Raw genomic sequence first — 23076 nt, forward strand, 5'->3', positions numbered from 1 at the left:
GTCAACTCCTCCAGGGACAGTGGCTGATCCAGGATCTCCTGCTTGCTGTCATCTAGCACCTCTGTGATAGAGGACAGGATGTTTTGGGAGGCCATACAGACTGACATCGAGGGATCTGCAGATCCTCTGTATGTCCATCTGTGAGGATGTTACTGAGCCATCCTCTTCCTTAAGGCTGTGGATGATAGAGCTCCCCCTGTGAACCTTTCGGAAGAAAAAGAAGTGTGAGCATGTCTCATCCTGACCCACAAAGCAGACCCTGGATCTGAAGATGATCTTCAACGATTCAGAGTCAAAGAGCGCAGCTTGCTGACTCTTCACCTCTCGGAGTTCCTGTCTCACATCCACCCCCCTCGACTGCAGAAGGAGAAGTTGCTACAAGTCTGTCTGGAGTTGGCGCAGTTCCCTCTGACTCTGTCTTGCTTTCTGAACACCTTTGAGGATGAAGAATCTCTTGATGTTCTCCTTGGTTGCTTCCCACCGGTGAATTGGGGAGTCAAAGAGGGACTTCATAGTTCTCCAACCTGTGTAATCCCTCTTTAGTTCCTCCATGTTCTCTGGGTTCAGCGGCTTGACATTCAACTTCCACATCCCTCTGCCTGCCTTCAGGTCCTCCTGTAGGTGACAGGAGGCTCGAAGGTGGTCGGAGAAGAACACCGGTGTGACCTCGGTGAATCTGACCATGACTGCCTTCGATGTGAAGGGGAAGTCTATCCGGGACCGTACTGAGCTGTCTGTTCCGGTCCAAGTGTATTGTGACTGTGCTCCACCTGCAGGGGTGCTGAAGGCGTCGCACAACTTTGCGTCTTTAACCGTTCCCATCAGGAGACTGGAGCTGCTGTCCAGTCTCCTGTCGGCACTGCCAGATTGTCCAGCTGCATCAATGATGCAGTTGAAGTCACCGGCCAGAATGACTGGTGGGGACGTTGCCAGCAGTGGTGGGAGCTGCTTGAGGGCAGCCAGCCACTCACTCAGCACGGGTGAGGCGCATTGATTAGCCGGAGCGGAGTATTACGGTACTTTACGTCAGCCATGAGGAGCTGCCCCACCCCCACCCCCACCCCCACCCCCACCACCTCTGTGACTTCAATGATGGAGAAGTTACCTCCCTGCAGCAGAATCCATGTGATCCCTCAACTCAGATACCGATGGAGATAAATCTGGCATCTGTGAACGTGCGCAGTGTGAAGAGCACCATGTTCTGTGTTAATGCCTTGAAGCACCTTGCCAAGGTCAAGACTGATGTAACCTTTTTACAGGAGTGTGGGCTGCCGCACCTCCACAACTATCGGAGGTGGTCGTGATGGTGGTCCCAGGGATTGTCGATGTGGTCGGGGGGAATGATAGTCATGCATCCGACTTGGGGATGCTTTCTATGGGGCATCGATAGAAGTTGGTGAGAGTCAAAGGGGACGTGCCAAATTTCTTTAGCCTCCTGAGGAAGTAGAGGTACTGGTGAGCTTTCTTGGCCGTGGTGTCTATGTGGTTGGACCAGGTCAGGCTACTGGTGATGTTCACTCCCAGGAAATTGAAGTCCTCAACCCCTTCGACCTCAGCACCATTGATGTAAAGAGGTGCATGTGCACCATCCCCCTTTCTGAAGTCAATGACCAGCTCTTTTGTTTTGCTGACATTGAGGGAAAGGTTGTTGTCATGACACCATGTCACTAAGGGGGATGGGAACCCCAGTGACAGGTCACAAGGTGGGGCAGTTGGTGTACAGGTTGATGCAGCATGTAGAGAGACTGCGAGGAAGGATAGGCAGTTGATTGGGCAAAATTGCAGTCAGTTGGATGGGTTGAACTGTGTCTATTTTAATTCAGTAAGTGTCAGGAACAAGGATGATGAACTTAGAGCATGGGTCAGTACATGGAATTATGATGTTGTGACCATTACAGAGACTTGGCTATCACAAGAGCGGGAATGGCTTCTGGTTGTTCTGGGGTTTAGATGTTTTAAAAGGGACAGGAAGGGAGGTAAAATTGCTGATCAGGGATAGTATCACAGCTGCAGAAAGGGAAGACGTCTTGGAGGGATTGTCCATGAGTCAGTGTGGATGGAGGTCAGAAACAGGAAGGGAGCAATCATTTTTTTAAACTTTATTTCTACAGCACTGTAACAGACCCTTCCGGCCTAATGAGCCCGCACCACCCAATTCCACCCATGTTGTAGACCCTGCCATAGCAACAGACACTAAGGAACAAATCGGGAGGCAGATTTTGGAAAGGTGCAAAAATAACAGGGTTGTTGTCATGAGTGATTTCAACTTCCCTGATATTGATTGGCACCTTCTGAGTGCAAAAGATTTGGATGGGGCAGAATTTGTTAGGTGTGTCCAGGATGGATTTATGACACAATATGTAGAGAGGCCGACTAGAGGAGAGGCCATTCTGGATCTGGTACTAGGCAATGAACCTGGTCAGGTGTCAGATCTCTCGGTGGATGACCATTTCGGAGATGGTGACCACAACTCCCTGACCTTTACCCTTGCCTTGGAGAGGGAAAGGAGCAAACAGAATGGGAAAGTATTTAATTGGGGGAGGGGAGATTCTGATGCTATTGGGCAGGAACTTGGGAGAATAAATTGGGACCAGATGTACTCAGGGAAATGCACAATGGAAATGTAGAGGTTGTTTGGCGGTCATTTGCAGGGTGTTCTGGATGGGTTTGTCCTATTGAGGCAGGAAAATGATGGTAGAGTGAAGGAACCATGGTTGACAAGAGATGTGGAATATCCAGTGAAGAGGAAGAAAGAAGCTTACTTAAGGTTTAGGAAGCAAGGATCAGACAGGGTTCCAGAGAGTTACAAGGTAGCCAGGAAGGAGCTTAAGAATGGACTAAGGGGAGCTAGAAAGGGGCATGAGAAGGCCTTGACGAGCAGGATTAAGGAAAATCTCAAAACGTTCTACTCAGATGTGAAGAACAAGAGGATGACTGGAATGAGGGTAGGATCGATTCAGGATAGAGGAGGAAACATGTACCTGCAGTTGGAGGAGGTAGTGGAGGTCCTTAATGAATATCTTGCTTCAGAATTCACCTGTGAGACAGACCTTGACGTTGGAACATGTCGATATTAAGAAGGAGGATGTGCTGGATTTTTTGAAAAACGTTTGGATAGATAAGTCGATGAGGCTGGATGGGATATGTCCCAGGATACTACGGGAAGTGGGGGAAGAGATTTTTGAGCCCCTGGTGATGATCTTTGTGTCCTCACTGGCCACAGGAGTAGTACCAGATGATTGGAGGGTGGCAAATGTTATTCCTTTGTTCAAGAAAAGCAGTAAGGATAATCCTGGGAATTATAGACCAGTGAGTCTTACTTCAGTGCTGGGAAAATTATTGGAAAAGATTCTTTGGGATAGGATTTATGAGCATTTGAAGAAGCATAAGCTGATTAGGGACAGTCAGCATGGCTTTGTGAGGGGCAGGTCATGCCTCACGAGCCTAATTTAATTCTTTGAGGATGACACCAAACAAATTGATGAGGGTAGAACCGTCTATGTGGTGTATACGGACTTCAGTAAGGTGTTTGATCAGGTTCCCCATGATAGGCTCATTCAGAAGGTCGAGAGAGGCATGGGATCCAGGGAAACTTGGCTGTGTGGATTCCGCATTGGTTCACCCATAGAAGGCAGAGAGTGGTGTAGATGGAATGTATTGTGCCTGGAGGTCAGTGACCAGTGGTGTTCCCAGGGATCTGTTCTGGGACCCCTGTTCTTTGAGGTTTTTATAAATGACTTGGATGAATATGTGGAAAGGTGGGTTAGTAAGTTTGCAGATGACAGAAAGGTTGGTGGTGGTGTGGATAGTGTAGAAGGTTGTTGAGGGTTACAATGCGACATTGATAGGCTGAAAGTTGGGCTGAGAATTGGCAGATGGAGTTCAGCCTGGAAAAGTGTGAAGTTGTCATCCGGAAATTAATTTTCCCCTTCTGTCCGCTTTAAGTAACACAGTGCCACAAGGTCGATTCGAACAAATAGCCTTATTAGCAGTGCACCGCTAGGAGAATTCTCTTCAGCACTCACTAAGAGTCGCTTCCCGAGTTCTCTCCGCACAAAGGGCAGACAGACATTTATACAGGAATTGTCATGCACATCCCATGTATACGGCGCCGCGAGATTCGGTCAAGCTATAGAGATCCCGAGACAGCTATCGCACTTCTTGTCTTAGTATAATTGAGTTATAATCAAGGCTTTCAAAGGCAGGTATCACCCTTCATTGTTTAGACCAAGCCTCCACCTCGATGTTAATAACACCCAGTATCACCACAGTCTGACATAACGGAATGGTCCATTGCCCGAAACAAAGGCAGTTAACATACTTAACATTCCAACTTAACTAGTGGGTCAGCAGCTTGCTAGTCCTTGCTAGAGAAATATAAATGCATATATATATTTTTTGTTTACCAGTTATAGGTATGGTTGCAATTCTTAACCCTTCACTTCCTCAAAGTGACTCACTTTGGACGGTAGAATTTGAAGGCAGTTTACGGGGTTAATGGCAGAATTCTTTGCAGTACGGAGAAACAGAGGGACCTTGTGGTCCAAATCCATGGATCCCTCAAAGTTGCCATGCAAGTTGATAGGGTTGTTAAGAAGGCATATGGTGTGTTGGCCTTCATTAGTCAGGGTGTTGAGTTCAAGAGCTGTGAGGTAATGTTGCAGCTGTATAAACCCCTGGTTCGACCACACTTAGAATATTGTGTTCAGTTCTGGTCACCTCAGGAAAAGAAGGATGTGGAAGCTTTAGACAGGGTGCAGAGGAGATTTACCAGGATGCTGCCTGGATTGGAGAACACCCAGATTGTCCTCTTTGATCCACTATTGGCCCATTTCCCAATCATCCCTTTCCAGTCTGTCTGACATTTGAACTGACCATATTACAAACTTTCCCAATTTTCTTACAATTCCCAAGATTCCTTCTTCAGACTGTAATATTAGATATTTAAGGATCAACATCAAAGCATTACCCAGAGGGTGGAGGATGTGGAAATGAGCGACATTTACAGAAGATGGCCATGTGGAACATTTCCAATATAATATGTGGAAGTGAGCAGTTACAGGAAAGGTGAGAACAGACTGCTGAATGGAATTGAAGGTGAACGTAAAAGTGAAATGTGTTTTAAACACTGCCTCCCACATCAGTGTGTGATGGTGCACAGGTGGTGCCGCTACCTCCCAGCTCCAGGGTCTGATCCTTACCTTGGGCACGGTCTGTGTGCATTCTGCACCTTCTCTCTCACTGTGTGTCCTTCCTCTGCGCGCTCTGATACTCCCACATCCCAATGATGTGCCAGGTCTGGGAAATTACCACTGAGTTTAAGTTAATGGCAGAAGGAGTCAAAGGGGAGTTGTTGGGTATGTGTGAGGGAGAATAAGTTGAAGAGTGCAGAGAAATAGGGAGGAGGGAATGGGACTCATTGGATTGTCCTCCTGAGAGCTGGCTTGGACTCAATGGGCCAAATGGCCTCCTTCTGTGATGTTAAGTACAAGACACAGAGTCTATTGAACTGAGGAAAAAGAGCAGTGAGGTCAGGGACAGTATCCGGATTACGGAAGGGGAGGTGCTTGCTGTCTTGAGGCGAATTAGGGTGGATAAATCCCCAGGACCTGATGAGGTGTCTCCTCAGTGCTTATGGGAGGCTAGTGCAGAAATTGCAGGGGCTCTGGCAGAGATATTTAAAACGCCCTTAGCCACGGGTGAGGTGCCGGAGGACTGGAGGACAGCTGATGTTCTTCCATTGTTCAAGAAAGGCTCTAAGAATAAGGCAGGAAATTATAGGCTGGTGAGCCTGACGTCAGTCATGGGTAAATTGTTGGAAGGCATTCTGAGGGACAGGATATATAAGTATTTGGATAGACAGGGCCTGATTTGGGATTGTCAACGTGGCTTTGTGCATGGCAGGTTTTGTCGAACCAATCTAATAGAGTTTCTCAAGGAGGTTACTAGGAAGATTGATGAAGGGAAGGCAGTGGACGTTGTCTATATGGACTTTAGCAAGACCTTTGGCAAAGTCCTGCATGGGAGGCTGGTCCAGAAGGTTAAGTCGCTTGGCATTCAGGATGAAGTCTTCAACTGGATTAGCAGGAGAAGCCAGAGAGTGGTAGTAAATGGTTGTCTCTCTGATTGGAGGCCTGTGACTCGTGGTGTGCCACAGGGATCGGTGCTGGGAGCCTTGCTGTTTATCATCTATATTAAAGATTTCGATGATACTGTGGTAAACCGGATCAGCAAATTTGTGGATGAAATCAAGATTGGGGGCATAGTGGACAGTGCTGAAGGCTATCAAAGCTTGCAAAGTGATCTGGATCAGCTGGAAAAATGGGCTGAAAGTTGGCAGGTGTAATTTAATGCAGACAAGTGTGAGGTGTTGCACTTTGGGAGGGAAAACCAGGGTAAGACTTACACAGTGAATGGTAGGGCTCTGAGGTGTGCGGTAGAACAAAGGGACCTGGGAATAGAACATAGAACACGACAGCACAGTACAGGCCATTCGGCCCACAATGTTGTTCCAACATTTTATCCTGCTCTAAGATCTATATAACCCTTCCCTCCCATATGGCATCCTATTTTTCTATCCATACAGATCCATAGTTCCTTGAAAGTGGCATCACAGGTGGATGGGGTTGTAAAGAGAGTTTTTGGCACATTGGCCTTCACAAATCAGGGCATTGTGTACAGGAGTTGAGATGTTATGTTGAAGTTGTACCAGATGTTGGTGAGGCCAAATTTAGAGTATTGTGTGCAGTTCTGGTCATCTACGTACAGGAAAAAATTGACACGGATGTTGCCGAGACTTGAGGAACTGAGTTACAGGAACAGGTTGAATAGGTTAGGAGTTCATTCCCTGGAGCGCAGGAGAATGAGGGGAGATCTCACAGAAAAATACAAAATTCTGAGGGGTACAGACAGGGTGAATGCATGCAGGCTTTTTCCCCTTAGGTTGGGTGAGACTAGAACTGGAGGACATAGGTTTGGGGTGAAAGGTGAAATATTTAAGGGGAATCTGATCTGAGGGGGATCTACTTCACTCAGAGGGTGGTGTGAGTGTGGAACGAGCTGCCAGCGGGAGTGGGAGATTCAGGTTCAATTGTAACATTTAAGAGAAGTTTGGTGGGTACATAGATGAGAGAGGTACGAATGGATATTGTCCGGGTGCAGGTAAATGGGACGAGGCAGAAAACCAGGTTGGCATGGAGGAGATGGGCCGAAGGGCCTGTTTCTGTGCTGTAGTGCTCTGTGACTCCATAAGGTGATTCATTTGGCGAGGCAGAAATAGTCTCTCTTTAATCATAGAACACAATGAAGACCGTCGACGTTGATATAACTGACCCGAGGTTTAAAGGACAGATCCACAGAACACCAGGACTGGGTATTTATTCCAAGGCATTAATGTAGAGCAGGGCTGGGATTTTTGGGAAGCTGTTGAATGAAGAATGCTGGGAATCCAGCACTGGACTGGAAGGAAGATCATTCTGCACTGGTCTTGGTGAAAGCGGTGCAGTAACCCGAGCATTACCTGTGTGCAGGAAACCTTTTAAATAGAAGTCACTGTAGATTGGGGAAGATTGAGATTCAGTGTAACTGCTGGGGATTTGGGAGGACAACAGCCTCAGTATCGGATGGTGCAGCAGAAAGATAATCCTCAGTGAGATGCCCACCGGGCTGCTGTTGGGACTGCACTGGTTTATAACAATTGCACAACCTCTGCGGCCAACACAAAGTGCCCGAGTTGTGTGGCCGTCACTGAATCAGTGCAGGAGCAGGAAAAGCAAGTTGGATCTGAGGAATGGGGACAAGTGTTGAAACAGCGGAGGGGCAGGGAGAGAGATGTGGAGGTTTCCAACACTAGAGGGGCAGTGAGGAGGGAGGGGTGTCAGGGGAGGAGTGAGTGAGGAGGGAGCCTGCGGGAGGGGTGGGGAGGGGACAGGCACCCCCACCCCTGAAACACCAGGCAAGGCCACTTGGTTCCAAACAACTGCTTTATTGATCATTACAGAATGTCTCCCTCGTGCTTCCTACTGCCTGCTGTCTCCCTCCCCACTTTCCCACCACGGATTCCCCTCTCCCTCCCTCCTTTCAACCCCTGGATTCCCCTCTCCCTGCCCCCACTCCACACCAGAGACACAGCTGGATTCTCCTCTCGCCCCACCAGCCCCTTTCCTCAGCCACCTGCCTCACATCTTCACACCGACTACCTCCCCACCTCTACACTCTCCATCTTGACACCGGGTTCTCGACCCCGAAACGTTGAGTGTCCCTCTGCCCCCACAGACGCCGCTCGAACCACCGAGTCCCTCCAGCTGGAGTCTGGAGCAACACACAGATTCTGTAACCCCCAGCACACCACTCCCCGTCTCTGTAACCCCGCTACACCCCTCCCCGTCTCGGTAACCCCACTACACCCCTCCCCATCTCTGTAAACCTCGCTACACCCCTCCCCATCTCTGTAACCCCCGCTACACCCCTCCCCATCTCTGTAACCCCCGCTACACCCCTCCCCGTATCTGTAACCCCCGCTACACCCCTCCCCGTCTCTGTAACCCCCGCTACACCCCTGCCCCTCTGTAAACCCCGCTACAACCCTCCCTGTCTCTGTAACCCCCGCTACACCCCTCCCCGTCTCTGAAACTCCCTCTAGCACTAACATCCATCCCTGTCTCTGTAACTCCCTCTAGCCCCAACACCCCTCCCTGCCTCTGAAACCCCCTCTAGCCCCAGCATCCATCCCTGACTCTGTAACCCCCACTACACCCTCCATGTCTCTGTCACCCCTGCTACATCCATCCCTGTCTCTGTAACTCCCTCTGGCTGCCACACCCTCCCTGTCTCTGTAACTCCCTTCAGCTCCTGCACTGCACTGTCTTTGTAACCCCCTCCAGCCCCTACGCCCCTTCCCGACTCTGTAACCCCCGCTACAACCCTCCCGGTCTCTATAACCCCCACTACACCCTTCCCTGTCTCTATAACCCTCACTACACCCCTCCCCATCTGTGATTCTCTGCTACACCCTCCCTGTCACTGTCACCCCCTCCAGCCCCTACACCCCTCCCTGACTCTGTAACCCCCTCCACCCCCAACACCCTCCCCGTCTCTGTAACCCCCTCCACCCCCAACACCCTCCCCGTCTCTGTAACCCCCTCCAGCGCCTACACCCCTCCCTGTCTCTGTAACCCCCTCCAGCCCCTACACCCCTCCCCGTCTCTGTAACCCCCTCCAGCACCTACACCCCTCCCTGTGCCTGCAAACCTGCCGAGTTCCTCCTGCACCTTGTGTGTGATCCAGACTCCAGCATCCACATCTCTTGTGTCTCCACTAGAGGGACTCGGTGGTTCGAGCGGTGTCTGTGGGGGCAGAGGGACACTCGACGTTTCGGGGTCGAGAACCCTGTGTTGGCACGGGGACTGTAGATGGGGGGAGGTTGTCGGTGTGAAGAGGTGAGGGGGCGGCTGAGGGAAGGAGCTGGTGGGGCGATAGGAGGATGCAACTGGGCCTCTAGTGTGCAGTGGGGACAGGGAAAGGGGAATTCAGGGTGGGAAAGTGGGAGGGAGAGCGGAGAGGGAGAGCCCTCCGTTCTCTGCACATTCATGTGCTGATCTAAGAGCCTCTGAAATGTCTCCATGAACCCAGCATCCACATTGGGCTCCCGGAACTCAGTGTTCCTGCTCATCTCCAGGCTCTGGTCTGAGCGCTCCAGAATATGGCTGTTGGTGTTCCTTCAATGCCAGGTGAGATCCACACCCCAACGTGCCGCAGGATTCCTCCTGGTACGGAGTTCGGCTGGTGGTGACGGGAAGGTCTTTGGATGTGGTGATTGGGGTGGTTCCTGGGAGAGGGGGGGAAAAGGGAAAGGAGTTAGGGTGCAGAAACACAGTGTCCCGGTATTCCTGCACACACACACTCACCCACCTTCTCCCGCTGTGTCTGCACCGAGATCCCGGGGTGGATCTGCCCCAGGGATACAGAGACAGGAACTTTGCACGGTGCTCCCAGTGTGGCTCTGACCCAGGGATACAGAGACAGGAACTGTGCACGGTGCTTCTGGTGTGGGTCTGACTCAGGGATACGGAGATGGGAACTGTGCCCTGTGCTCCCAGTGTGGGTCTGACTCAGGGATACGGAGACGGGAACTGAGCCCTGTGCTCCCAGTGTAGGTGGGTCTGACCCAGGGATACGGAGACTGGTCTGACCCAGGGATACGGAGATGGGAACTGTTCACAGTGCTCCCGGTGTAGGTCTGACACAGGGATATGGAGATCGGAACCATACACAATGTCTCAGAAGCAGAGGTCTGGGATCAGTCTGGGAGCTGACGTTGTCTCTCAGTCGTGCAAGGGATGATAAGAAAAATTGGGGGAATGTGTTAATACACAATGAGGCAATCATGAAGTAAAGTCAGGCTGTGTTAATGCTCACTGGCCTTCCTTGTGGCAGGAACAGCCTGGTGCCAGAATGTATCAATGCAGAGGTTAGGAAAGTGTGCAGTAAAGGCAGGCTTGTCAGTCTAATCAGTCAAGGGGTGAGGGGATTCCCGTATGAAGAGGAATTAATTGTTTGGATGGGTGGAAGTGTGGGGGTTATAGTTGCGGGACCCTCGGAATTGTGGAGAGCAGAGGCTGAGTCTCCGGGGGGAGAAGGATAGGGCCGGGTCAAGGGGCTGAATGGCTTTTTCCTGCTCTTAATTCCCACGGAGATTTGTGTTGGTGGAGAACTCACCAAAAGGCAACTCCTGCAATGACACAGCTTGATCCTGAGGCGCTTGAAAGACAGAGATGCCTGGGTCCTTGAACTGATGGTGCTGGTTCTTCTGATGCTTTCTACAGTGGGACAAGAATAGAGGGAGTTCGCTCTGTGTCTGACCCCCAGAGTGTGATGGGACGGTGGAGAGGGAGCTTCACTCTGTGTCTGACCCCCAGAGTGTGTGATGGGACAGTGTAGAGGGCACTTCACTCTGTGTCTGACCCACCAGTGTGTGATGGGACGGTGTAGAGGGAGTTCACTGTGTTTCTGACCCCCAGTGTGTGATGGGACGGTGTAGAAGGAGCTTCTCTCTGTGTCTGACCCCCCAGAGTGTGTGATGCGACGGTGTAGAGGGAGGTTTAGTTACTGATTCTACTTTCTGACCTTCTGTGCCCCATCCCCTTGTACTCCTGCCTCAATCCCCCCTGTAATATCAGCCCTCCCCTCCACTGCTGCCCCTCCCTTCTCTCACTCACCACTCTGGGACGTTCAGATGCCTTCCCCACACCCTCAACCCATGATGCCCATTGACTCCGACCAGCTGCCAGTAATTCACCTGCACTGTAGAACTGGTTTGTACATTCAGGTAAAGGGCCCGTACCTCGAACCTTTCTGGGTCGCTCGCTCTTCTTCGCTGCTCTCTCCCCACTCCCTCTCTCCCCACTCCCTCTCCCGTTCCCCCTCCTCTCTCCCCACTCACTCCTTTCTACAGTGCTGTTTCTGTACTTCCTCTCTGAGTTCCTCACTTTCTCCTCTCCCGTTCCCTCGCTGCTTTCTCCTCTCCATCACCCGTTCCCTCACTGTTCTCCCTTCACTCTCTCTCTCCCGTTGCCCCAATATCTCCAGCCACTCACACAGCCGCTCGCTGTTTCACCTCTGCCATGTACTGAAGAAGTGAATTATGTGAAGCAACGGACAGCTCGGTGTCCCCACTGAATTCTGATGACAGAGGGTGAGCCCAGGACCTGACCACTGGCACCTCCACCTCACTCACAGGTGACGTGTCTGCTTCACAATTCTTTGCTGAGCTTGAACCAAACTCACTCCTTCCCTGTTGCTGGTTCCCACCAACTGACACCCGGCACCCATCTCCCCGTTGTCATGGTTTCCCTTCCGATGCCATGTGATATCACCTCCGTTGAAATTTAAGTTCAGTTCTAATTTCAGAATTTGGAAAACAACAACCGATCACCGTGGTAACGGTGAGCAGGGAACAAGCGGATTGTGGTAAAAACCTGTCAGGTTCAGTCCTGTCCGTCAGGGGAGGAGATCTCCGGTCCACACCCGGTCTGGCCCATGGGTGACTCCAGACCCAACACTTCTTGGACACCCTCTGAAATGGCCCAGCAGGTCACTCAGTGACACCGTTCCAGCAACATCCAGACAGGAACCTTGGAAAATTGTTCACAACACACTCACTGTCTCTGCAGCCACCAAGTTCAAGTTTATTGTCAGAGACGACCATCCCCGGGGGATAAATGCCGTGAAAATTCACGTTTTGCAGCAGCAGCACAGTACATTACAGACATGACAAACATCAATTACATCAATTGAAATCAACATCAATTATATAGAACTTACATGATGCAGTGGACAAAAATAACAAATACATTAGTGCAAGTCGTGGGAAATATCGTCCGAGGTAGAATTAGGGTCTTTCAGGTGGGGCTGTTGGAGGCAGCTTGCGTACCAAGAATAAAGGATTTTTCATTCGAGATACAAAGCACAGACTGGAGATGTGTGTTGAGCAATGTAAAGAAACAAAACGATACAAGATTGGGTGCGAGGGCAGAGGTGTTGCTGAGAGAGAGGGAAAATAATTCACTCTGTTTTCTGTGGCCACTGCAGTCAAATAGAAGCACCCCGAGGGTTAATTCTGTCCTGTCCTTACACCTTGTTTGCAAGAGGAAATGCACAGACCGAGAACAAAACTTTTCACATCAGGGACACAGGTAACATTTGGTGAACAGGACAGATGCAAATTGAGCAGCAGATACAAGTGAGAGTGGTTTTCGGAATGGGGCAGGGAGGTGGTGGGGAGAGAGAAACAGAGAGAGTTCCCATGGCAGTTTGTGTGGCTGAATTGTCTGTCGCTGCACAGAAGTTCTCAATAATTGACTGTTGCCTCTGTGGCCATTGCAGTTCTGATAGAAACACCACTGGTTCATTCTGCCCTGTTCTGATCCTCTGTGTGTAACAGGAAACACACAGAGCGACAACAAACAACTTTTCACATCAGGGACACAGGTAACATTGGGTGACAGGTCACAGATGGACACATGGAAACGAGAGGGATCAGTACATTGTGGGACGGGAAGGAGTGATGGGAAGGAAGAGACAGTGTGGAGCTGAGGGAGGGAGGGAGGGAGAGAGAGAGAGAGAGGCACAGAGTCACACAGCACAGAAATGGGCCCTTTGTCCCACTGACTGGGTGCCGACCTTCCAGCACCCATTGACGCTGATCCTACACTGATCCCATGTTCCTGTCCCCACATTCCCATCGACTGCCCCCAGATTCTCCCACCTGCTCCAACACTGGAGACAACTTTCTCTTGTCCATTCACCTCTCACCCAGCCTGATATGTGGGCAAACAAGAGTAAAAGGATAGTAAGGGACAAAATTGGTCCCCTAGAAGGTTAGAGTGGTCGTCTATGTGTGGAGCCTCAGGAGATGGGGGAGATCTTAGACAGTTTCTTTGCATCAGTATATACTCAGGAAACTGGCATGCTGTATATGGAAGGAAGGGAAACAAGCAGTAGTGTCATGGAACATATGGAGATTAAAGAGGAGGAGGTGCTTGCTGCCTTACAGTGAATAAAGGTAGATAAATCCCCCGGGCCTGACAAGATATTTCCTCGAACCTTTGAGAGACTAGTGTAGAAATTGCAGGGGCCCTAGCAGATATATTTAAAATGTCCTTAGCCACGGGTGTGGTGCCAGAGGCCTGGAGGGTAGCTCATGTTGTTCTGTTGTTTAACAGTTCTAAAATTAAACCAGGTTATTACAAGCCAGTGAGCCTGACATCAGTAGCAGGTAAATTATTGGAAGGTGTTCTGAGAGATCGGATATACAACTATTTGGACAGCCAAGGGCTGATTAAGGATAGTCAGCTTGGCTTTGTACATGGTAGATCATGCTTAATGAATCTTCTAGAGTTTTTCGAGGAGGTTACCAAGCAAGTAGATGAAGGAAAGGCTGTGGATGTTGTCTACATGGACTTTTGTAAGGCCTTTGCAAAGGCCTCACATGGGAGGTTAGTTCAGAAGGCTCAGACACTAGGTATCCATGGAGAGGTTGTAAACTGGATTTGAACTTGGCTGTGTGGGAGAAGACAGAGAGTGGTAGTGGATGATTGTTTCTCAGACTGGAGGCCTGTGACTAGTGGTGTGCCTCAGGGATCTGTGCTGGGACCATTGTTGTTTGTTATCTATATCAATGATCTAGATGATAATGTGGTAAATTGGATCAGCAAGTTTGCTGATCACACTAAGATTGGAGGCATTGTGGACAGTGAGGAAGGCTTTCAAAGCTTGCAGAGGGATCTGGACCAACTGGAAAAATGAGCCAGAAAATGGCAGATGGAATTTAATGCAGACAAGTGTGAGGTGTTGCATTTTGGAAGGACAAATCAAGGTAGGACATACACAGTAAATGGTGGGGCACTGAAGAGTGTGGAGGAACAAAGGGATCTGGGAGTTCAGATACATAATTCCACATTGATGAAGGAAGAGCAGTAGATGTAGTGTGTCTGGATTTCAGCAAGGCATTTGATAAGGTACCCCATGCAAGGCTTATTGAGAAAGTAAGGAGACATGGGATCCAAGGGGCCATTGTTTTGTGGATCCAGAACTGGCTGGCCCGCAGAAGACAAAGAGTGGTTGTTGATGGGTGATATTCTGCATGGAGGTCAGTGACCAGTGGTGCACTTCAGGGATCTGTTCTGGGACCCTTACTCTTTGTAATTTTTTTAAACGATCTGGATGGGGAAGTGGAGGGATGGGTTAGTAAGTTTGCTGATGATACAAAGGTTGGAAGTGTTGTGGATAGTGTGAAGGGCTGTCAGAGGTTACAGCGGGACATAGATCAGATGTAAAACTGGGCTGAGAAGTGGCAGATGCAGTTCAACCCAGATAAGTGTGAAGTGGTTCATTTTGGTAGGTCAAATATGATGGCAGAATATAGTATTAATGGTAAGACTCTTGGCAGTGTGGAGGATCAGAGGGATCTTGGGGTCCGAGTCCATAGGACGCTCAAAGCAGCTGCAAAGGTTGACTCTGTGCTTAAGAAGGTATATGGTGTATTGTCCTTCATCAATCGTGGAATTGAATTTCGGAGCCGAGAGTTAATGTTGCAGCTATATAGGACCCTGGTCAGACCCCACTTGGAGTACTGTGCTCAGTTCTGGTCACTTCACTACAGGAAGGATGTGGAAGCCATAGTAAGGGTGCAGAGGAGATTTACAAGGATGCTACTTGGGTTGGGGAGCATGCTTTATGAAAACAGGTTGAGGGAACTTGGCCTTTTCTCCTTGCAGCGCCGGGGGATGGGGGGGGAACCTGATAGAGGTGTATAAGATGATGAGAGGCATTGATCCTGTGCATAGTCAGAGGCTTTTTCCCAGGGCTGAAATGGTTGCCACAAGAGGACGCAAATTTAAGGTGCTGGGGAGTAGGTACAAAGGAGATGTCTGGGGTCAGTTTTTTACTCAGAGAGTGGTGAGTGCGTGGAATGGGCTGCCGGCAACGGTGGTGGAGGCGGATACGATAGGGTCTTTCAAGAGACTTTTGGATAGGTACATGGAGCTTAGAAAAATAGAGAGCTATGGGTAAGCCTAGTAATTTCTAAGGTAGGGACATGTTCAGCACAGCTTTGTGGGCTAAAGGGCCTGAATTGTGCTGTAGGTTTTCTATGTTTCTATGAAAGTGGTGCCACAGGTAGACAGGGTTGTAAAGAAGGCTTTTGGCATCCTGGCATTCATAAATCAAAGTTTTGAGTCTAGGAGTTGGGATGATATGGTGAGGTGGTATAAGATGTTGGTGAGGCCAAATTTGGAGTATTGTGTGCAGTTCTGGTCACCTAACTATAGAAAGGATATCAGTAAGATTGAAAGGGTGCAGAGAAGATTTACTAGAATGTTGCTGGGTCTTCAGGAGTTGAGTTACAGGGTAAGATTGAACAGGTTGGGACTTTATTCCTTGGAGTGTAGAAGAATGAGGGTAGATTTGATAGAGGTTTACAAAATTGTGAAGGGTATAGATAGAGTAAATGCAAGTAAGCTCTTTCCACCTAGATTAGGAGAGATAAGTATGAGAGGACATGGCTTTAGGCTGAAAGGGGAAAGGTTTGGGGGAACATTAGGGGAACTTTTTCACTCAGAGAGTGGTGGGAGTGTGGAACGAGCTGCCATTTGACGTGGTAAATGCAGGCTCACTCTTAAGTTTTAAGAATAAATTGGATAGATACATGGACGGGAGAGATCTGGAGGGTTATGGATTGGGTGCAGGTAAATGGGACCAGCAGAATAAAGTTTCGGCACATACCAGAAGGGCCAAATTGCCTGCTTTCTGTGCTGCAGTGTTCTATGGTTCTATGGTATACTGAGAGCAAAGGAACAACCAGGGAAAGTTCAGGGCCCATGAGGTACAAGAGGGGCAACTTGTGTGTGGAGCCAAAAATACAAGTGAGGTCCTCAATGAAAACTTTTTGTCGGTTTTCACACTTTGTGGTTGGAGAACTCAGCAGAAGGGAAGGTGGAATTCCAGTGCAAGTCTCCATAAATAGAGCAGGAAGTTGATGCCTCGGTGGGCTTAAACCCCCAGAACGGGATGAGATCAGAATACGATTTATCAGAATCACATTTATTATCATCTGACTTCCATGAAATGAAATGTGTTGTTCTGCGGCAGCAGTACAGAGCAAAGTCATAAAGTTACTGTAAATTTCCAAAATCAATCAGTAGAGCAAAAGAAAAGGAAAACAAGACAGTGTTGATGGACTGTTGAGAAATCTGATGGCAGAGGGGAAGAAGCTGTTCCTGAATCGTTAAGTGTGGGTCTTCAGGCTCCTGTACCTCCTCCCCAGTGGCAGTAAGGAGAAGGGGGCATGTCCCGGGTGGTGATAGGCTGCTGTGGAAGGCAAGCAAAGAGATTGCTGGGGCTCTGACTGAGACTTTTAAACCTTTGCTGGCCACAAGTGAGGTCCCAGATGACTGGAGCACAGCAAATGTGGTTCCTCCTTTCAAGGAGGGCAGCTGGGAAAAGCCTGGGAATTACAGACCTAAAGGTCCTCACTTGGGAGAAGGGCAATTTCAGTAACATGAGGCAGGACTTGTCGAAAGTAGATTGGGAGCAGCTGCTGGAGGGTAAAACAACATTCAACCTGTGGGAGTCTTCCCAACGGGAGATGCTGGGGGTTCAGGGATGGCACCTCAGTGTGAAAGGGAAGGATGGCGAGGTGAGGGACCCCTGGGTGATGAGGGGTGTCGAGGGTTTGGTGAACACAAAGGAGGCATCTGGAGATATCGGTGAAAACAGGGGAGACCCTTGAGTATAGAGGATGTGAGAGGGCTTCACAGTGACTTTAGGGGAGCTGACAGGGGCCATGAAATATCATTGGCAGGCAGGATTGAACATCCCAGGGGATTTTATAAGTATATTCAGTACAAGTGGGGAAGCAGGGAAAGTGTAGACCCCTGAGGGACCAAAGGGACATTCTGTGCGTGGAGCCAGGGGATGTGGGCCAGATGCTCAATGAAGACTTCCCATCTGTATTCACCCAGGAGAAGGACGTGGTCGATGGGGAGTTCAGGGAGAGCGATGGGGACGTTCTGCAGCATGTCGGCATCAAGGAGGAACAGTTGTGAGATCTCTTGTGCACAAATGTGGATCAGTCCCCAGGGCGAGATGAGACGTGTGCCCGGCTGCTGGATGAGATGAGGGAGGAGATTGCTGGTATCCTTACAGAGATTTTTGCATCTTCAGCAGCCTCAGGTGAAGTGCCAGATGATGGGAGGATTGCAGATCTTGTTCCTTTGTTCAAGAAGGGCAGCAGGGATAAGCAAGGTAAGTACAGTCCATTGAATCTTCCATCGGTGGTGGGGAAAGTACTGGAAATATTCAAAGGGACAGGGATCATCTGCACTGGGAAAGGTAGGGACTCATTAGAGATGGTCAGCATTGTTTTTGTGGGAAATCTTGTCTCACTGATTTGACAGAACTGTTCACAGAGTTAACTGAGCACATTGATGAGGGCAATGCAGTGGGTGTTGTACATATGAACTTCAGTAAGGACTTTGATAAGCTCCCACATGGTGGGCCAGTGCTAAAGATTAGAGACCATGGGGTCCAGCCACCCGGGTTCAATTCCCGCCACTGTCTGTAAGGAGTTTGTACGTTCTCTCCGTGTCTGCGTGGGTTTCCTCCGGGTGCTCCATTTTCCTCTCACATTCCAAAGACGTACGGGTTAGGAAGTTGTGGGCGTGCTATGTTGGTGCTGGAAGCGTGCCGACACTTGCGGGCTGCCCCCAGAACATTCTATGCAAAAGATGCATTTCACTGTGTGTTTCGATGTAGATGTGACTAATAAAGAAATCTTACCTTACCTTACAGTGGATCCTAAGCTGGCTTGGTAATAGGAGCCAGAGGGTGATGATGGATCGGTGGTTTTGAGATTGGAAGTCTGTGACCAGTGGTGTACAGCAGGGACCGGTTGCTGGGACCATGATGTTTGTGTCATCCATGAATGACTTGGATGTGAATGTAGAAGGTTTGATCAGTAAGTTTGCAGATGACCTGACAATTGGTGGTGTTGTAGGTAGCGAGGAGGGCTGTCTAAGGATACAGCAGGATGGAGATGAGCTGGAAAGTTGGGCGGAGCGATGGCCGATGGAATTTCATGCTGACACGTGGAAGGTGATGTGTTGTGGGAGGACAAATGAGGACAGGACACACACAGTAAATGGCAGGGCCTGAGGGAGTGTTGGCGAACGAGGGACCTTGGGGTAGGTCCATAAATGCCCGGAAGTGGCAGCACAGGTCAACAGGATGGTGAAGAAGGCACACGGGGTGTTTGCCTTCATCAGCTGTGGCATGGAATGTAAGAGCTGGGATGTCATGTTCCCACTTTATAAACAGTGGTTGGGCCACAGCACAGCTGGAGCATTGTGTGTGGTTCTGGTCACCACACTACAGGAAGGGTGTGGGAGTGCTGGAGATGCTGCAGAGAAGGTTCACCAGGATGTGGCCTGGGTTGGAACGTTTCACTTACAAGGAGAGACTGGATCGGCTGTGGTTGTTTTCCCCGGAGTGGAGGAGTCTGAGGGTCTGATCGAGCAAGAGAAAATTCATGGAATGGTCCAGCAGAGAAATCGTAGAATCATAGAACAGTACAGCACAATACAGGCCCTTCGGCCCACAATGTTGTGCCGACCTTTAAACCTTGCCTAAGACTATCTAACCCCTTCCTACAACATGTCCCTCTAATTTAAATTCCTCCATATGCTTATCTAGCAATCTCTTGAATTTGACCAGTGTACCTGCCTCCACCACCACCCCAGGCAGCACATTCCATGCCCCAACCACTCTCTGGTTAAAAAACATTCCTCTGATATCTCCCTTGAACTTCCCACCCATTAACGCCAGCCCCTCTTGTATTGAGCATTGGTGCCCTGGGAAAGAGGCGCTGGCTGTCTACTCTATCTATTCCTCTTAATATTTTGTGTACCTCTATCATGTCTCCTCTCATCCTCCTTCTCTCCAAAGAGTAAAGCCCTAGCTCCCTTAGTCTCTCCTCATAACGCATGCTCTCTAAATCAGGCAGCATCCTGGTAAATCTCCCCTGCACCCTTTCCAATGCTTCCACATCCTTCCTATAATGAGGTCACCTGAACTGGACACAGTACTCTTTTTAGTGTGGCCTAACCAGAGTTTTGTAGAGCTGCATCATTACCTTGCAGCTCTTAAACTCGATCCCATGACTTATGAATGCAAAAATCTCATAAGCTTTCTTAACTACGCTATCCACCTGAGAGGCAACTTTCAGGAATCTGTGGATATGAACCCCCAGATCCCTCTGCTCCTCCACACTCCCCAGAATCCTGCCATCAACTTTGTACTCTGCCTTGGAGTTTGTCCTTCCAAAGTGTACCACCTCACACTTCTCCGGATTGAACTCCATCTGCCCAGCTTTGCATCCTATCAATGTCCCTCTGCAACCTTCAACAATCCTCCACACTATCTACAACACCACCAACTTTTGTGTCGTCTGCAAGCTTGCCAACCCACCCTTCTAACACCTCATCCAAGTCACTAATAAAAATCAGCAAAAGCAGAGGTCCCAGAACCGATCCTTGTGGGACACCGCTAGTCACAGCCCTCCAATCCGAATGCACTCCCTCCACCACAACCCTCTGCTTTCTACAGGCAAGCCAATTCTGAAACCACACGGCCAAGCCTCCCTGGATCCCATGCCCTCTGACCTTCTGAAGAAGCCTACCATGTGGAACCTTGTTAAATGCCTTACTAAAATCCATGTAGACCACATCCACTACACTACCCTCATCAATCTGCCTGGTCCCCTCCTCAGGCTTGTGAGACACGATCTGCTCTTCACAAAGCCATGCTGGCTGTCCCCGATCAGACCATGATTCTCTAAATGCCCATAGATCCTATCTCGAAGAATCCTTTCCAACAGCTTGCCCACCACAGATGTAAGGCTCACTGGTCTGTAATTCCCTGGACTATCACTACTACCTTTTCTGAGAAGGGGACAACATTTGCCACCCTCTATTCCTCTAGTACCATTCCATGGACAATAAGGACTCAAAGATCCTAGCCAAAGGTTCAGCAATCTCCTCCCTCACCTCTTGGAGCAGCCTGGGGAATATTCCGTCAGGCCCTGGGGACTTATCTGTCTTAATAGTTTCTAACAGCTCCAACACATCCTCTCTCTTGATATCAACATGCTCGAGAACATTAACCTTACCAACACTGTCGTCAGCGTCGTTGAGGCCCCTCTCCTTGGTGAATACTGAAGAGAAGTATTCATTGAGAGCCTCACTCATTTCCACAGCTTCCAGGCACATCTTCCCACCTTTGTTTCTAATCGGTCCTACCTTTACTCTCGTGATCCTTTTGCTCTTCACAGATGTGAAAAGTGGCTTGGGGTTTTCCTTAACCCAACTCGCCAAGGCCTTTTCATGTCCCCTTCTTGCTCTCCTCAGCCTCTTCTTGTTCCTTCCTTGCTACCCTATATTCCTCAAGAGCCCTATCTGATCCTTGCTGCCTACACCTTATGTATGCTGCCTTCTTCCTCCTAACCAGATGTTCCACCTCCCTTGTCACCCATGGTTCCTTCACCCTGCCATTCTTTCTCTGCCTCACCGGGACAAATTTATCCCCAACATCCTGCAAGAGATCCTTGAACAACGACCACATCTCCATAGTACATTTCCCTTCAAAAATGTCATCCCAATTTGCACTTGCAAGTTCTAGCCTTATAGCCTCATAATTTGCCTTTCCCCAATTAAATACCTTCCTGTCCTCTTTGCTCCTATCCTTGTCCATGACAATGCTAAAGGTTAGGGAGCAGTGGTCACTGTCCCCCAAATGCTCACCCACTGAGAGATCTGTCACTTGACCTGGTTCATTACCTAATACTAGATCAGATATGGCATTCCCTTTAGTCGGCCTGTTGACATACTGTGACAGGAATCCGTTCTGGACGCACTTAACAGACTCTGCCCCATCTAATCCTTTGGTACTAAGCAGGTGCCAATCAATATTGGGGAAGTTGAAGTCTCCCATGATTACAACCCTGTTATTTTTGCACCTTTCCAAACTCTGCCTCCCAATCTGCTCCCCAGAATCCTTGCTGCTACCAGGGGGCATATAGCATACTCCCAGCAGAGTAACTGCTCCTTTCTTACTCCTGACTTCCACCCATACTGACTCTGGAAAGGATCCCACTACATTATCCACCCTTTCTGCAGCTGTAATAGTATCCCTGACCAGTAACGCCACCCGTCCTCCTGGCCCAGCTGGTCGGTGCCGACTATGATGCTGACCTACAGTTAACGTAGAGAGCTCGGGGTACAAGTCCACAGTTCCTGCAAAGTGGCAGCTCAGGTCGACAGGATGGTGAAGGTGTTTGGCATTGAGTACAGGAGCTAGGACATCATTATTATTGTCACTTGTACCGAGGTACAGTGAAAAACTTGTCTTGCATACCGATTGTACAGGTCAATTCATTACACAGTGCAGTTATGTTGGGTTAGTACAGAGTGAATTGATGTAGTACAGGTAAAACAATAACAGTGCAGAGTAAAGTGTCACAGCTACAGAGAAAGTGCAGTGCAATAAGGTGCAAGGTCACAACAAGGTAGATCATGAGGTCATAGTCCATCTCATCATATAAGTGAACCATTCAATAGTCTTATCACAGTGGGGTAGAAGTTGTCCTTGAGTCTGGTGGTACATGCCCTCAGGCTCCTGTATCTTTTACCTGATGGAAGAGGAGAGAAGAGAGAGTGACCCAGGTGGGTGGGGTCTTTGATTATGCTAGCTGCTTCACCAAGACAGTGAGAGGTTAAGACAGAGTCCAAGGAGGGGAGGCTGGTGTGCATGATGCGCTGTGCTGTGTCCACCACTCTCTGCAGTTTCTTGCGGTCCTGGGCAGAACAGTTGCCATCCCTAACCGTGATGCCTCCACATAGGATGCTTTCTATGGTGCATCGATGAAAGTCGGAGAGTGTCAAATGGGACAAACCGAATTTCTTTAGCCTCCTAAGGAGGTAGATTCACTGCTGATCTTTCTTGGCCGTGGCATCTACATGATTTGACCAGGACAGGCTGTTGTTGATATTCACTCCCAGGAACTTGAAGCTCTCAACCCTCTCGACCTCAGCACCATGATGTAGACAGGTGCACGTACACCACCCCTTTCCTGAAGTCAATGATCAGCTCTTTTGTTTTGTTGAAATTGAGGGAAAGGTTGTTGTCATGACACCATTCCACGAAGCTCTATATCTCTTTTCTGTACTCTGAGTCATCGCTGTTTGAGATACGGCGTACAACAATGGTATCATCTGCAAACTTGCAGATGGAGTTAGAGCAGAATCTGGCCACACAGTCATGAGTGTATAGGATGTAGAATGGAGGGCACCAGTGTTGAGAATAATCGTGCCAGAGGTATTGCTGCCTATCCTCACTGATTGCGGTCTGTTGGTTAGAAAGTCAAGGATCCAGTTACAGAGGGAGGTGTTGAGTCCGAGGTCTTGGAGTTTGGTGACAAGTTTGCTCGGGATCATAGTATTGAAGGCAGAGCTGTAGTCAATAAAC

At 49.2% G+C, this 23076-nt stretch overlaps 1 protein-coding gene across 3 annotated transcripts in view; it reads left to right on the plus strand.

Annotated features, from left to right (window-relative positions):
* Positions 1 to 23076, plus strand: part of LOC127580612 (uncharacterized) — an 89362-nt gene that overhangs the window by 1466 nt on the left and 64820 nt on the right. For 2 of the 3 annotated variants that reach the window (XM_052034233.1, XM_052034237.1), the window contains exon 2: positions 17520 to 17730. The exons of the other annotated variant lie outside the window; for it this stretch is intronic. The gene's annotated coding sequence lies outside the window, so the exon portion shown is untranslated. The remainder of the gene's footprint in view (positions 1 to 17519; positions 17731 to 23076) is intronic. 3 annotated transcript variants of the gene reach the window in all.

The sequence above is a fragment of the Pristis pectinata genome, chromosome 19 (genome assembly GCF_009764475.1).
Source record: "Pristis pectinata isolate sPriPec2 chromosome 19, sPriPec2.1.pri, whole genome shotgun sequence".
NCBI lineage: Eukaryota > Metazoa > Chordata > Chondrichthyes > Rhinopristiformes > Pristidae > Pristis > Pristis pectinata.